The sequence below is a fragment of the Mytilus californianus genome, unplaced genomic scaffold (genome assembly GCF_021869535.1).
Source record: "Mytilus californianus isolate M0D057914Y unplaced genomic scaffold, xbMytCali1.0.p SCAF_1, whole genome shotgun sequence".
In the NCBI taxonomy this organism is placed as follows: domain Eukaryota; kingdom Metazoa; phylum Mollusca; class Bivalvia; order Mytilida; family Mytilidae; genus Mytilus; species Mytilus californianus.
The window spans coordinates 134,596,086-134,611,553 of NW_026262581.1; the positions used below are offsets into that span (position 1 = coordinate 134,596,086).

At 31.7% G+C, this 15,468-nt stretch overlaps 1 protein-coding gene across 1 annotated transcript in view; it reads right to left on the reverse strand.

Annotated features, from left to right (window-relative positions):
* The window catches only part of LOC127735504 (uncharacterized), a 57,836-nt gene extending 43,012 nt beyond the window's left edge, over window positions 1–14,824 (reverse strand). The window contains exon 1 of the mRNA XM_052245691.1: window positions 14,719–14,824. The gene's annotated coding sequence lies outside the window, so the exon portion shown is untranslated. The remainder of the gene's footprint in view (window positions 1–14,718) is intronic.
* Window positions 14,825–15,468: the final 644 nt, after the last annotated feature.

A 15,468-nucleotide genomic window follows, 5' to 3' on the forward strand; every position in this document is an offset into this window, starting at 1 on the left:
CATGACAAACAGAGGTTGACAAACATTCAATACGCAATCACATCTATATAACTTCATATATTAAATAGTCCCGTGTCGAGACAAGTTAAGATAAATTTAAGCCCGTCTTCTAAATTTATCCCTAAACATTAAATACAAGAAAAGAAATGTTCTTACATGTAATATAAAAAAAGACTACTGCTCACATGGTTTATGTATAGAGACAGCTCAGGACAATGTTTCGAGGTTAAATATCACGACATTACTCGCCTCCTTTTTTATCGGTAATTGTTAAATCAAAATGTTACTTATAGAAAAATAAAGGTTCTTGAACATGGGGAAAAACGATTATAACTGAAGAAATTATGTACAAACCCCTTTTATACAGTGGCCGAGAAGTATTTTTCACGAACAACTTTTGGCTATATATTACATTTTTTAAATATAAATTTTATAAAGTTATTTCTAATTGGATTTCAATCAACCAATAGAAAAAAATTATCACAAATCTATTTGATTATAAGTTATATTTATCCTTGGACAATTATCTTTTACTGGTGATATAAACAATAATTTTTTATCCCGAAGTTTGCCATATATTTTACCCAAATTAGTTTGCAAAATATTAATATCAATGTTCACATCAGTAGGAAACAAAAACAATCGAAGATAAAATTATGACCAAATAAACAAATATACTCCCGACAATTCTGTGTCTTTCAACTCATGGTTTGGTAAAATCCGCCCATAAATACCCTAAAATATCTTTTTAAAAACTGTTATTATATGAAAATATAGAGCCAAAATTGTAGGTGGAAAATACGTATTGCATAATACTTGAATATTCCCTTGCAATTAAAAAAAGAACTTTTAATAATTGGTCTTGCGTTTTGGAGAATTATATCAGTCGAAAATTTAAATGGGTAAAGTAATTAACACGTAAATTGCACAAATTCAACAGTATTTTCAAAAAATTATCAGTTAACTTTACATTCATGAATCTCCTTGGTCCATCAAGAAGCAAATTTGTATAGAAAGATTTAAATCGGTCAATATAGCATTATCAAAATGATCTCCTGGTCACCGCCATTGTGAATGCCGTTCGCGTAGAAAAAACAACTTTATAAAACAATATGAGAAAAAAAAACGCCAAAAAAGAAGACGTCAAAAGAATTTGGCACTGGCGATATCAAATTGTCATTGCCTATTGGCAACGTCGAAATGTTGATTTTTTTAAATGTGGCATCAAAAGGGTTAACGGTAAATTGTAGCCAAGGAAACAATTTTTCCATACAATTACTGGTTTGAAAAAAGAATACTCTTTCAATCTTTATTAGTTGATTTTTTGGATTGTAGCATAAAATCAAATTCTCCATGTTTGCAGTGGGAAGTGCAATATAGTATAATACACATAATTTGACTGAATAATTGAAAAAGTCTCTTGACTAATTAGATTCTACAATCTCACCGACTGTCTATGAACAAAGTGTAGAAGTCAACAGAGAACCAGCTTAGTTTGAAACAGAAGTTATCATACACGTATTATCATACCGGCTTTGACTGTTTTAAAAGTGTGTTTGAAGTGTGTCATAGCTTATTCACAGGTATGTCCGAAGCAAAAAACAAAATGGCAGTTTAAAGAAAATTAAGATTCTCTAAATGTTTCATTTTGTAATCTCCTCTATTTTAACGGTAAAGAGTCCCGTTATCAATCATCGCATGATAGGTAAAACAATTCAATTGAGAAAACTAACTGCCTAATTCAAAAAAAAAAAAAACAATAATATTATTCACGAAAAACGAATATGACAGACATGAACCAAAGAAAACCACTGAACTCTTGAATTGGGACAGGCACATAAAGAATGTGACGGGGTTAAACATGATTGAGGGCGCTCAAACCTCCCCATAGGTATTCTTCAAAATTTGTCGCTGTATTATGAGTTTTAATACTAGTATACAAATAGATATGAAGCGTAATCCACACTCAAAAATTGTTTCATTTGTTTTTTTATTAATACCATTCCGATTCAAGTTTAGGTAACTGTGAACAAACTCTTTTGCCGTTTCATTGATCCTAAAAGAGAGGTTTGTGAGACGAAAACCGTTTAAAACTATTCTGCAATTTATGCAGGAAATTGTTGGAAATTCCAGCATCGAAAGAGAGCAACAATGACGACGAAGAAGTGTATACGGTCCGTAGCTATCTTGAATGAGCGAAGTGAGGGACTGTTGTGTATGTTCTAAACTTGGACACGATGATACATGCCACTCTTGTCTATTTTGTGGTGGTCAGATATTATTTATACAGGAAGCCACAGTACCGGCATAATAACCACCGACTTCGACACAAAAAACTGGCTATCAAAGTCAATTAAGTTAGGAGTCGAAAGTACCTTGAATTGTTGTATGCGTTTATATAATTCGTTGGAATCATCTGAATTATATAAAAAAGATATGAAGGATTTATACTTTCAAAGATCCTGTCGATTACGTGGAAAGGGTCTATTAATGTAAAGAATGTATGGAAAACGCGGCAGAGAATGTGAATTTTTCCCACTTTGAAAATCCGTCCAAGGAATTCTATTTAGAATACTATTTCATTGCTGTAAAAATTTTCTTTTTAACGATAATAACATATAAGAGGGCTACCGGATTCGTGTTTGCTCATTGTATAAATCATTTGTGCATGAGTGATGTATGATATAAAAAAAAAACCAATATCACGACCTTACGATCATATTTGTTTTGTTTTCACCTTTTCTTGTGTACGGTACATAAGTGAGACTAATTAATTTCTACTGGGGGAAAACGAATCCGGTGACCCCCCAATATTTTCACACGACTTAAAAGTAAATGTTTATAGCAATAACACATAAGTTTGAATCCCAATTCTATGGACGGATTTTGTAGAAGGCATCAAAAGTAATTGTATATCTCTTTCAAAACAAATATCCGTAAGCGTAACATTTCATTCATTTATTATTCATCATATTGTTTATTTCAAAATCTAATCTAATTTTGAATCAGAATTAAATAGTTTGTACATTAATATGCGCCCATTTTTTGTGTGCATAAATTCAGTTTATATCACATGTATATCGAACTTGGTTAATTGGTTTGAACATTACGGCTGTGTGTGGAATCACGTGAACGACGGTACAAGATTTTCAATGGCATTTGTCGACGTTGTAGTAAAATTTAGCAACGTCATAGGCGTAACGTTATTTTGGATTTTGAAAAATTTTGGCAGCGAAAAGGTTAACCCTTAGAGTGCCACGGCTTTTTTTGTTACAATACCGTTGAGTGCCATGGGATAGGCCCTTGATTTGAAATTTGAACAGAAAACGTCATAAAAGAAGCGTAACAATGCACAACGTCATGCAATTGTTTCCGTCTGGAAACAGTTCTGTTTCGCGTCAGTTAGATTTCTTTAGGTAATAGGTAAGTCAATGGACAATCTTAAGGATGTTTATGAAATTTTGCGGGCAAATTGTTCTAAGAGGGTCTAGATTGGGTCCCTCATTTACTTCATATATTTTCTGTATTCTTTATTTTTTAGGCCATTTTTCTCTATCCTTTATTTTTTTCGCCCATTATTCTCCAGTCTGTAAACCACCACCCAGTCCCTCATCTAATAGAACCGCAAGTTATTATTCAAAAAGTATGCAAGTATATTTAAAATTTCAGAGATAAAGGAATCTGAAAATTCCATAAAACGAAGTACAAATATATACTAGTATATATAATATTAGAATGCACGTAAATACTGAAAACACTATTGAATGATTTGTTTTTAAATTGACTTTTCTTAAAAACGTGTACTGCGAATTTTCTTTTTAAAATTTTATTTCAATGTGACTAAAATTTCCGTTATATTGATATAGAATTTACAGAGGGCTACCGAATTCATTTTTGTTGTAAGCATCCTCAAATTTACATGTTTTATCTAAACAAATGATTTTGCCATGATAGCGTTTTCAGTTTCTCTTTGAACTTATAAGTTTGGAGTGTCCCTTTGGTATCTTCTGCATCTTTTTTTAATCAAAGTTGCTGAACTTTTTTTTTTTAGATATTTACATGTAGTCTATACTTTCGTACCTCAGGTTTCCGGATATTTAATTTGCTAAACATATCGGAAAGTAAACAGGTACATATATTATTTTCCGATACTGATTGGTGTCTGCCTTTGCCTCCGACCTTGTGCATGTAATCAACATGTTGCCTTGATGAATAAAATATTTTCCGCTCGACATTTAGTAGCCAATAATCAAGTAGTTAATCCATAATTTCACAAACGTTTGTACTTCGGATAGTCTTTTAATCACTTTCATTTAATGTTTAACTTTGCCGGTTTTTTTGTCCGTTTTTTTATTTTATTTTTAAACGCTGGATGCCAATATTAGAATTGGATTGACCGTTTCAATGTTATGATAACAATTTTTTCAGGTTTGAGCGAAATCCATTGCAGTCACAGTCGTCATTATTTTTGTTTGTCCCTCACGGTTGTCACACGTTTTTGTCCAGTGTTTTGCAATAAGTATTCGTCATCTGCAATCTTTTGCGAAATATTTCAAATGATTAACACATTAAAAGAAAAATATTTTGAACGCTGGTACAATGTATGCTTACATTTTAACAACCTATCAAACTATGAGTTGAAAAAAAGAATTGTTTGAAGTGTATTTGTCTGTTTGGTCATAACTTTGTCTTATTTTAATTTTTTGTTTTTTGTTTTGTTTTATCATGTATAATTATATATTTTTATTACAATTCAACTTGGTTGAACTATATAGCAAATTTCCTGACAAAAATAATTTTTGTCTTTATATCTTCAGAAGAGGAAAAACGCTTCTAACAAATACAACCAAATAAGCAAATAAACCTATGACAATTCGGTTTCTATTGGTACCAAGTTGATTAAATTTCAGTCAGAATTGGCCTCCCATTTTTTTTTTAAATACTTTTCAAAAACTGTAGGTGACGAATATTCATTGCATAACACTATAACATTATCGGAGCATGATTTCGCTTCAATTTATCTTTGTGCTACTTTGTCTGTAAGTAAGTTTGTTTTGTTTAGCTGATGAGAGTTTAACTTCATACTTGTCAGAACTTTAATAATTTAGATGAATCTTCCAAATTTGTTTGGATGTTAACACAAGAAAACTTTACTATTATGGAAAAAAATGGTGACTTTATAGATAGTTCTTTTGACTTAAGAAGAACTGGTGTTGATACTGTTATTTAATATCAATGTGTTTGTTGTTTAATATTTTAATTTTGTTTTGGCTCTGATTTGACTGAAACAAAATATCTATGAATATTATATATCTCCCCAAAAGAGGCGTGGTTTGTGAAACAGCTGTATTTACAAAGTGCAACCTATACTAACATTTATTCAAATAGAAAAATCTTGAAAAACACTTTTTCTATTAACAATAGTTATTTATCAGAATGTTAGTCCATAAGAAATCACTGCATATACTGTAACTTTTCTTTGATAGTACATTTTATAACCCCTACCCCTGTTTCAATTTTTAAAGAATTTGAAAACAAGACTTTAATTATTGTCAGCTTAACCTATGTGCATGTTTTGTGACATGTAATGTCTAGAATCTGTTTGAAACTGTTCTGATAACAAATTGAAAGCATTTCAGAATACTATAAATGTAAAGTTTAGTAGTTATTAATTCCAACATTCAAGATCATATAAAGTATCCAATCCTGTATCTGTCTGCAGTCCTCATCTTACTGTATGCCTATTTATTAATAAAAGTTTACAGCTTCTGCCTCAAATGGTCATTTTAGAAATCTTGTCACAAAAATATCATCTCTCACCATATATCTAACATAATTTAGCTAATACATGTAATATATGAACTAGAAGTGTTTAGACAGAGCCATATTTGCAAAAGTTATATGTGTGAAATTACCAGTCTGATGTATGAATTCACTAAAAGTTTTATAGAACTGACTGCTTACATCTTTTTTTTTTTGCATAACTTCCAAGCACAGTTAATGTTTTCTATACAAAAGACCTAGCATTTACAGGTTAAATTATCTGTTTTATGACCCAGGGTTTAGGCATTTTTCTCTGTTTTTTGCCACTGGGTCCTCAAATTTGCTAAAAGATTCTGCTGTTTCTGTGAATATGGAATATTAAGTACATATTTAGGATAGAACACACTATTGTTAGTTTTATTGAGGTATTTTTGTATTTCTAGCTTGTATTTTTTATGCTGCGGTCACAAGAAAGCACATTCAGGTGTAACGGCTTACTTTTGGGTTATCGACAGGACAAAAACACCCCAACAACAATATTTATCAAGGATCTATGAGTTTCAATGACTCCGAAGAGTAAAAATAAGCACTTCTAAGCAATTTAAATTACAAATATGCGTATATTATGAATTTGCTTTGCATTCAGGGCTTAAAGTAAACTATCCTGAACTTATGCTGAGTCATCATAGTTAAGGCCCAGGATTTTCTCAATCTGCACGAAATATTTATAAAACTTTATATTTGGGTTAAATTCATTAAAATCTCTGAGATAAACCAAAATTGTTGAAATTCTACATGTTCTATTTTTTCACCCAATATCGGTTGCATTTCTGTAAATATAGACAATGCAATTTCCCATAGGAACGCCCTTTACGGCTAAAATTGTGCCACTTTTACAATGAAGTTTCGTGAAAAATTATATCCTAGAATGGAAAGTGGATATGCACTACTATTTTATTCAAAGGTCAAAATATAGGGCTGTGCGGCATATTTTCAACATTTATATGCCCCGAACATCTAAGAGTTTAAACTTATACTTAAGTTCTGTACTACCCCTTCCTTCACTTTAGGTAAGCCTCAGAATTCAAAATTTCCTGCAACCATGTGTAAATATACTGGTAACATTCCCAAGTTATGTTTCTATGAGATGAAACATAGAGATCATATCTGGGAACCAGTACGTAAACAAACAAAATATCTATGAATATTATATATCTCCCCAAAAGTGGCGTGGTTTGTGAAATAGCTGTATTTACAAAGTGCAACCTTTAAGCTTAGAGTTTGGAAACCCACATTTTTTAAAGCTGAAAACATAAAATTCCAGTCTCAGTGTCAAATACTTTCGAGAAGCCTAAAATAGTAATGCCCCTCTCTATCAAATCTTTCTGCATAATCATTTATATCCTGGATTTACCTAATGTCATACCAAAGTGGATCATACTTTTTATGGGGAAGAGGGATAACTCCAATTTTTTGAGAACTAGTTAACTCCCCTTTCTTATATGAATAATTAAATGTAGATACAGCAAATTCTTTTAATTCTTCCAAAAACGTTCTATAGAATTCTACTCTAAGTCCATCAATTCCAGGTGCTTTGTTTATTTTCAGCTTGAATAATGAATCTGTGAATTCTTTAATGGTTACAGTACCCTCCATAATATCACTCAATTGGGTAGTTAATTTATGATAAATTTTTGTATCATTAATATAATCATCTATGGATTTCATTTCTGGTTTTGTACTATTATAATTTTTTTGATAGAATTCTGTTTCTATTTGTAAATTTTTAAAAGTTTCAGTTTGTACAACTCCCTTTTCATCTTTCGGGGCAGTTATAGACTGTCTAGCTTGTCTAGCATTTCTAACCATAAAAGAATTATGCATTTTTCTCTCCTCCTATCCATTTTATCCTTGAGCTTATTTGAGTCCCTTTAGTTTCTATTTCATATAGTTTTCTTAGTTCACATTCATTATATATTATTGCTTCTTGAAAATGTTTAACAACATCATCTTTCCAATTGTTAATATTTACATTGATTTTTTTAATCTTATTTTCCAATACATGTATTTCACTTCAATGTTGTTTTGCTTTTCTTTTACAGTATGCAACAGTATGTTCTCGAACCTCAATTTTGAACAAATCCCACTGATGTCCAATGCTATTGGTAAGTTTTGTTTCTTTTTCATATTGCTGAATAAAGGTTTTTATTATAGTTTTATATTCTATATTATCCAAAATCCTATTGTTTATTTTAAAATATCTTTTCCCCTTTGATATTCATCTCCCTTTTAACTTTAAACCGCGTGCGATATAACTGCGGGTCTTATATCTACTGAATATATATGTGACATTATTTCTTGAAAACTTCTTTTTGATAGAAAGTCACAAAAATAGTTAAAATGAATTTAAAAGACGATTTTTACCCATTTTTTTGTTGTTGGTATGTCCTATAGGGCAAATTGATCCTTTCTTCACTCTTGCCGTCCGTCATCGTCATCGTCGTCTGTAAACCTTTGCCAAAGTCTTATCCTCTGAAATTACTCTGCAATTTCGGACAAAATCAGTTCATAAAACTGACAAAATCAAACGTTATCAATCAACGAAAAATGTTAGCTTTTGCCATCACTTGGCGTCTATCGTCTGTCGTCGTCGTCCGTTAACCTTTACAAAGGTAACATGGCCAAATTAACTAAAAGAGGGACGAAAGATACCAGAGGGACAGTCAAACTCATAGATCGAAAACAAACTGACAACGCCATGGCCAAAAATAAAAAGACAAACAGACAAATAATAGTACAGATGACACAACATAGAAAACTAAAGCCTAAGCAACACGAACCCCACCAAAAACTGGGGGTGATCTCAGGTGCTCCGGAAGGATAAGCAGATCCTGCTCCACATGTGGCACCCGTCGTGTTGCTTATGTTATTACAAATCCGGTAAATAGTCTAATTCGGTAAGTCACATTCGTGAAAAGGGAAGGGTATTGTAGTTACGACATAAGGAACATATCCGATATCATCTGTGAAACGGTTATTCCATAACGGTCAACCAACTCGTATTTAAACTTGCCCACAATCATATGTGGGGTATTAAATTTAAAAAATGCGTCCGATGACCCCACCTTCTAACCAACATGACCGACATGGCTAAACATAGAACATGGGGTTAAAATGCATTTTTTTGTCTTTTATCTTGAAAACGGCTATAGATAGAAAAAGTCTGACAAGGGCAAACATTTTCAAAATGATGAGATCTACCTAATGTCTAATGACACAAAACTGTCGGACGATGTCTTTTAGGAGTTATTGCCTTTAAATCCATTTCATTGTTGCCTTTTATCTCGAAAATTATAATAGATAGACAGAAACTTGAAATAGCAAAAATGATCAGCAAGACAAGATCTACATATAAATCAAATGATTGAAGATTGAAATCATCAGTCGACACTTTATTGATGTCCTACCCTTTAATTACAATTTTCCCCATTTTTGGCATTTTTGCCTATTTTCTTGAAAAGTGTAATAGATTGATAGAAACGTTAAATAGCAAAAATTATCAGCAAGACACGATCTACTGAAAAGTCAACATGACCAAAATCGTTATTCGACTCCTTATTGAACGTATTGCCCTTTGATGACAAATTTTACTTTTTTAAATTTTTTGCCCATTATCTTGAAAACTATAATAGATAGATATGAACTTTAAAAAGGAATAATGACATAGGATAAGATATACAAATACGTCAACAAGACTGAAATTGTCATTTTACTCTTAATAGAGTTGTTCGCCTTTAATGATGATTTTTACTCAAAAGTTGAAGAAGCAGGTGTGCGACACAGGCTCATCGGAACCACTAGTTTAGTTTAATTAAAAAAAAATATTTTGAGCCTCTAGTTTAGTTTAATTAGATATAATCTTGAAACTGCAATAAATCGAGAAAAACTTTATATAACAAAATAATTAGCCAGACAAGATCTACAAGAAAGTCAAATTTGTCAAGTATCGTCAGTCAACTTTCCCCCTTTTAATGATGATTGTATCCTTTGTGTTTTGATAAAACTAATGACCGACAACGAGAAACTGTCCACAGCTAAACAATCAGCAAAAACAAGTTGTTGAAAAACTATAAAACACAGAGAGAATTAAAACTTTAAACATCAAAGTCAGTCAGCTATATTATCATATAAGATGATCTACAGATAGTCAACATGATCAAAATCAGTTCGTTGACTCCTTTAACGAGTTATCGCCTTTTAGTGACAGTTTTCTATGATTTTAGTGTTATAAAACGAAAGCAATACTAGACAGAAAAAAGTAAAATTTAAAAAATACCGAACTCCAAGGAAAATTCAAATCGGAGAGTCCTTTATCAAATGGCAAAATCAAAAGCTCAAACACATCAAACGAATGGAAAACAACTGTCATATTCCTGACTTTGTACAGGCATTCTCTTATGTAGAAAATGGTAGATTAAACCTGGTTTTATAGCTAGCTTAACCTTTCACTTGTATGATCGTCGCATAAAATTCCATTAAATTGACAACAATGTGTGAACAAAACAAACAGACATAATAGGTAAAATAGGGGTACAGCAGTCAACATTGTGTTATAATCTTAATCACCATAAAAACCAACAAATATTTCAACAAAGAAAAACAAAATTGCATATAGACAAAGCACATAAGCAAAAATGAAAGACAAGAATACAAAAAATAACCACAGCACACCAACATATAGAGTAAACTGTAATAAGCAACAATGTTCAACAAAATAAGATCTACAATCAACTAATTGACAATCGGTTCTTATTGCCATTCAATGTCATTTATTCCTACTTTTGTTTTTTTGGCAATTGTATTAAATATATTATAGTTAAAGACAGACTATAACAAGTTAAAATAATCGGAAAAGAAGATCTTCAAATTAATCTTCATATAAATCATGATCGACTCATTATGGAAGGTTTTGTTCTTATTTCAAATAACAATGTGATTTTTGCCATTTTCACGTGTAATAACACGACGGGTGCTACACGTGGAGCAGGCTTTGCTTACCCTTCAGGAGCACATGCGATCGCCCCCGGTTTTGGGTATCGTGTTGCTCAGTCTTTAATTTTCTATGTAGTGTTTTGTGTACGTTGTTTGTCTTTTGATCTTTTTCTTTTAACCATGGCGTTGACAGTTTATTTTCGACTTTTGAGTTTGAATGTCCCTTTAGTAATTTTCACTTCTCTTTTATAAAGAGAGGTAGTGAACAGCTTAAATGAGCAACAAGAAAAGATTTACCAATTGGTAAACATTACTGAAACTGTGAATCAACTTTCTATTGCAGTTATTGCCTGAAAAGATTTGTTTAACTAAATTTTGAGATTTTATAATTATCTTGAAAACTATAATAGAAAGGGAGAAAATGTGAACACCAAGATAAAATCTTTATAAAAAAAGGAAATTTTGCAGAACATCAGCGAGATACGATTTGAAATAGGAAATAGGTATGTACACAATGGAAAATAATGTTTTCGACAAAAAAAAAAAAAATAAGTAATCAACCCTTATTACGGATGAAATGATTATTCTGTCCACGTAAAACCTGTTGCCCAAATCTCCAACCCCAAAGAAAGAAATTAATTAGTCGTCCCTTTTATAATTGTGTTCGTTTCGTCTTGTTCTTGAACATTCAAACGACCTGTCTTGATATTAATCTTTGGTCTTTTGTGGAGAATTGTTTCATTGACATTCGTGCCACGTCTTCTTATTTTTTGTATTTGGATTTGTAATCAAACCCTTATTTTTATCAACCTTGAAATTGAAATTGCCATATAATTTACAATTTTTGATTATACATGTGTGCAATCAAGTCAGTGTAATTCAACAATTCGCTACAAATAAGTTGTGTTCTTTAAAGTGATTACTAATTAAAAAAAGTATTGATATCAATTTTTTTCCGATATCTGTCTAAATGAAATCGAAAATATATTGTTGCAATGCCATTATAAATAAATTGTTGCTAGGCACTTTTTCACAATAAATGAATGCTTGCTAAGGACTTATGTGATGACATTCACCCTGACCTTTTGGGTAGGGTCTATTTGGTAGTCCATATATTCCTAAATCAAAATATGTATCGTTACTAGGTACTTTTGTATCAAATACGGGTTGTTGTTCAGCACTTTTGACATGACCTTGCCTTCTTACCGTTGGCCTTTAAAAAAATTGTGACTTTTATCGTCCTGAACATTTTCTCTATGTAAATTGTACGCTACTTTCTATTATTTGTTCTTACAGAATCTAATTAATATACACAAGATCAAAGGTCAAGGTAATCAATGACCTTTGACCGTGGGTCAAATTGAAGGTCATTACACGCAATAGTTTTCACATCATAGGCTTTCAATAGTTATTGCTGTTTTCAGGTTATCTTTATAACATGGTCAAATTTCTGAACAAAAAAGCAAAAATGACACATTTTGGTTTCAATCGCAACCATCCTAACACCCTGAATCCCTGAAACATTTTGTTGTAATTTATTGATTAGGAAAATTAAAACATGTCATTAAATGTAATCTGGTTTTGCTTCAGTATGACTATAAAGTAGTTGTTTTTTCAATGCTAAATCCTCTAAAATGTACGGGAATACTTATTGACTTGGTTGCCATGGCAACATATGGGGGGGGGGGGGGGGGGGGGGGGGGGGGGGGGGAGGGCACTTTTCTTACTTTTCACCTTATTATATGGTATGGCTATTTTCAAGAAAATCGGTTACTATGCGTTCCGACCCCCTTATTTTCAATGGTTGGTTGTTACAAAGAATTGCTCTTAAAATGAACGGAACAACTTTTGATTTGCTTTGTTAATTCTCCTTTCCTTTTTAATTGCGATGTGTCGTTGGTTCCTTCGTGTGGAATTTTCATTCGAGATTACCTTAGCTGTATTAGGCCAAACCTTTCGAAATTTTGAGTTCTCAATGCTCTTTAACTTCTTACTTAGTTTTTATTTGTTTTTAATCTATCGTCACTGATGAGTCTTTGGTTGACGAAACGCGCGTCTGGAGTACAAAATTCTAATTCTGGTATCTATAATGAATTATTCATAGTTAGTTCAGTATGCGCGTGTTTATAGTGACCCCTTAGCATAAAGTGATTTTTTTTAACTAAAAGCACTTTTACAGCAGGGAAAAGAAATCATAAATTGGTCATAACTAAAATAAGTTTTATCTTAAATAGATTTGTTTTTGGAAGCATGTTATATTGGAAGCAATACTAAATAAAGGTATCTCATTCCAAGCTTTTCATATAGTTTTATTACATTTAAAGATAACAAGTTTACGAATTTTTCCCCACAGTCCTTTCGGGCGTCATAGATTTATCTGATGTAGGTTATAATTATGCTGCTGTTGATCAACTATATATATAATGATGTTTTTTTTAATTTTTTTATGTATAAACAAATTCGCTAATATTTAGTTTGAAATAAACTAAAATGCAAATTAGGTTTTTGCATTGATATTGTGGTGTTAGGGGTATAGTATATACAAGGGATGTTATAATTGTTTATTCAGTGTGAACGTTATATTTGATCTTTGATATTTGATGAATATAGTCCTATTTGATCATCTCTTGTACTTTTCTTATACGCGTTCGTTTAGTCAGTGCTACCACTCGCTTGAATGAACAGTTAAGTAATATTTTGTATCTATATATAATGTAGGCACCTACGTTTTAATATTGTATTTATATTGTGTCATAGATCAAACTTATTCGTTCAGTGTATGTTTATTTGTTTTTGTTTAAATGTCTTTTTGATCGTTAAGTCATTTCAATTAATATTTTATAGTGTGTCTTTTTATGTTGTAATGTTACACTACTGTCTCATGTTAGGGTGAATGTTGGCGCCTATGAAAACGTTTAAACCCGCTGCATGTTTATGCACCTGTCCTAGTCAGGAGCCTGTTGTTCAGTGGTTGTTGTTTGTTGTTGTGGTTCTTAGGTGTTCTCGTTTCTCGTTTTTTATATAGATTAGACCGTTGGTTTTCCTGATTGAATTGTTTTACAATAGTCATTTGGGGCCCTTTATAGCTTGCTGTTCGGTGTGAGCCAAGACCACGTGTTGAAGGCCGTACTTTGACATACAATTGTTAACTTTTTATACATTGTGACTTGGATGGAGAGTTGTCTCATTGGCACTCATACCACATCTTCTTATTTATATACCTGTACTGTTTAAGTTATCTTCATGGATTATGCTTTCTCTGATTGGCAAAGGATTACACTTCCTTGTTAATTGGCTTCTTCCGAGATTTAGTTTGCGATTGTAATATCTTGTCATTCTTGTTTACATTTTAATATTCTTTCGTGTAAGGTATTTACATTGTTACTAGGCTATATGTCATCTGAGATATGTTATAACTTAGCCGATAAATCCCTTTGTCTAAAGATTTTCCTTTTCCCGATTTTGAATCGATTGGATTTTTTAACTCTTGGAGACCTATAAAGATAAGTCACATGTGGACCAGCCGGATTCAAGAATTCTGACATCTTATTTCAATTAATACCTTTCATTGTGCCTGGATTATGGGTGAACCTTGGTTCAAAAAAGGCGTCGTTTGCGATTACGGTACATTAGATTTTTCATAGTATTTATCCATTTAAACAATACATAATATATGCGGAAAATATTACCAGTGTAAAATTGACAATTTTCTTGCATCTTACATAAAAAATGTACATACAGTCATGACAATACGTTTTTGTTTGTAACATAGTTATCTTTGTTTGGGTATCAAAGCATGCTCGATTTGTAAATAATGCAATCGTTTTAGCCTAATTAATCAAGCAATCAATATTAGTCGAATGAAATCGAAAGTGAAACCCCCCATACATATGTGTTTTACGATAAACGTTTACATTCAGATATGTCAGTTTAAACTACAATGTATATAAAATTTTTACTTACCGTGTCATTAATATTCACGCACAAAAGTTGATAAAACAATGAAGATTTTATCATTTCCAATAACGGTATAAATCACAACCCAACTATCTATAAAACAATTGTGTGTCATGCCTATTATTAAATACGCATTGTCACTTCATATGCAAATCAATACACCAGATAGACGCACGGTTATAGTGCTTTCTTAAAAATAGGATACAATGAATTTGGTATAATTATGAGTTGTATTGAGAAAGTTGTTTAATTTAACATGCAAATAATAAAAATTTTAATATTGATGAACAGGCAATGAAGAATATGTTTTTTTAATGTCATGCCATATTTTTGTTTAACGAACGCTGCTAGTAAACCATTTATTGTGAAAACGAAATAAAACTTTATATGCCAACAGTCAGCTACAGTGCGGTATCATGCTCCATTTCTGTTTTACGAACACTTCCAATAAAACTATTTATGTGAAAACTAAAAAGATATATGTGAACAGTTAGCTACAGAGCTGTATTATCTTCCAGCATGCATTTTGGCTAAAAAGCCAAGAACATAACACATATTTGAAATCATAGAAGCTTTTCGAATTCAAACTACAATATGTTATACGTGATGAAAGAAAAATACCCTTTCCGAAAAATATGCCAAAAAGATAATATTAGGAGTAAAGAAAATTAAACTAGAGGCTCTGAAGAGCCTGTGTCGCTCGCCTTGGTATACGTGCATATTCAACAAAGGACACTCTCCAACATTGAAGACAAG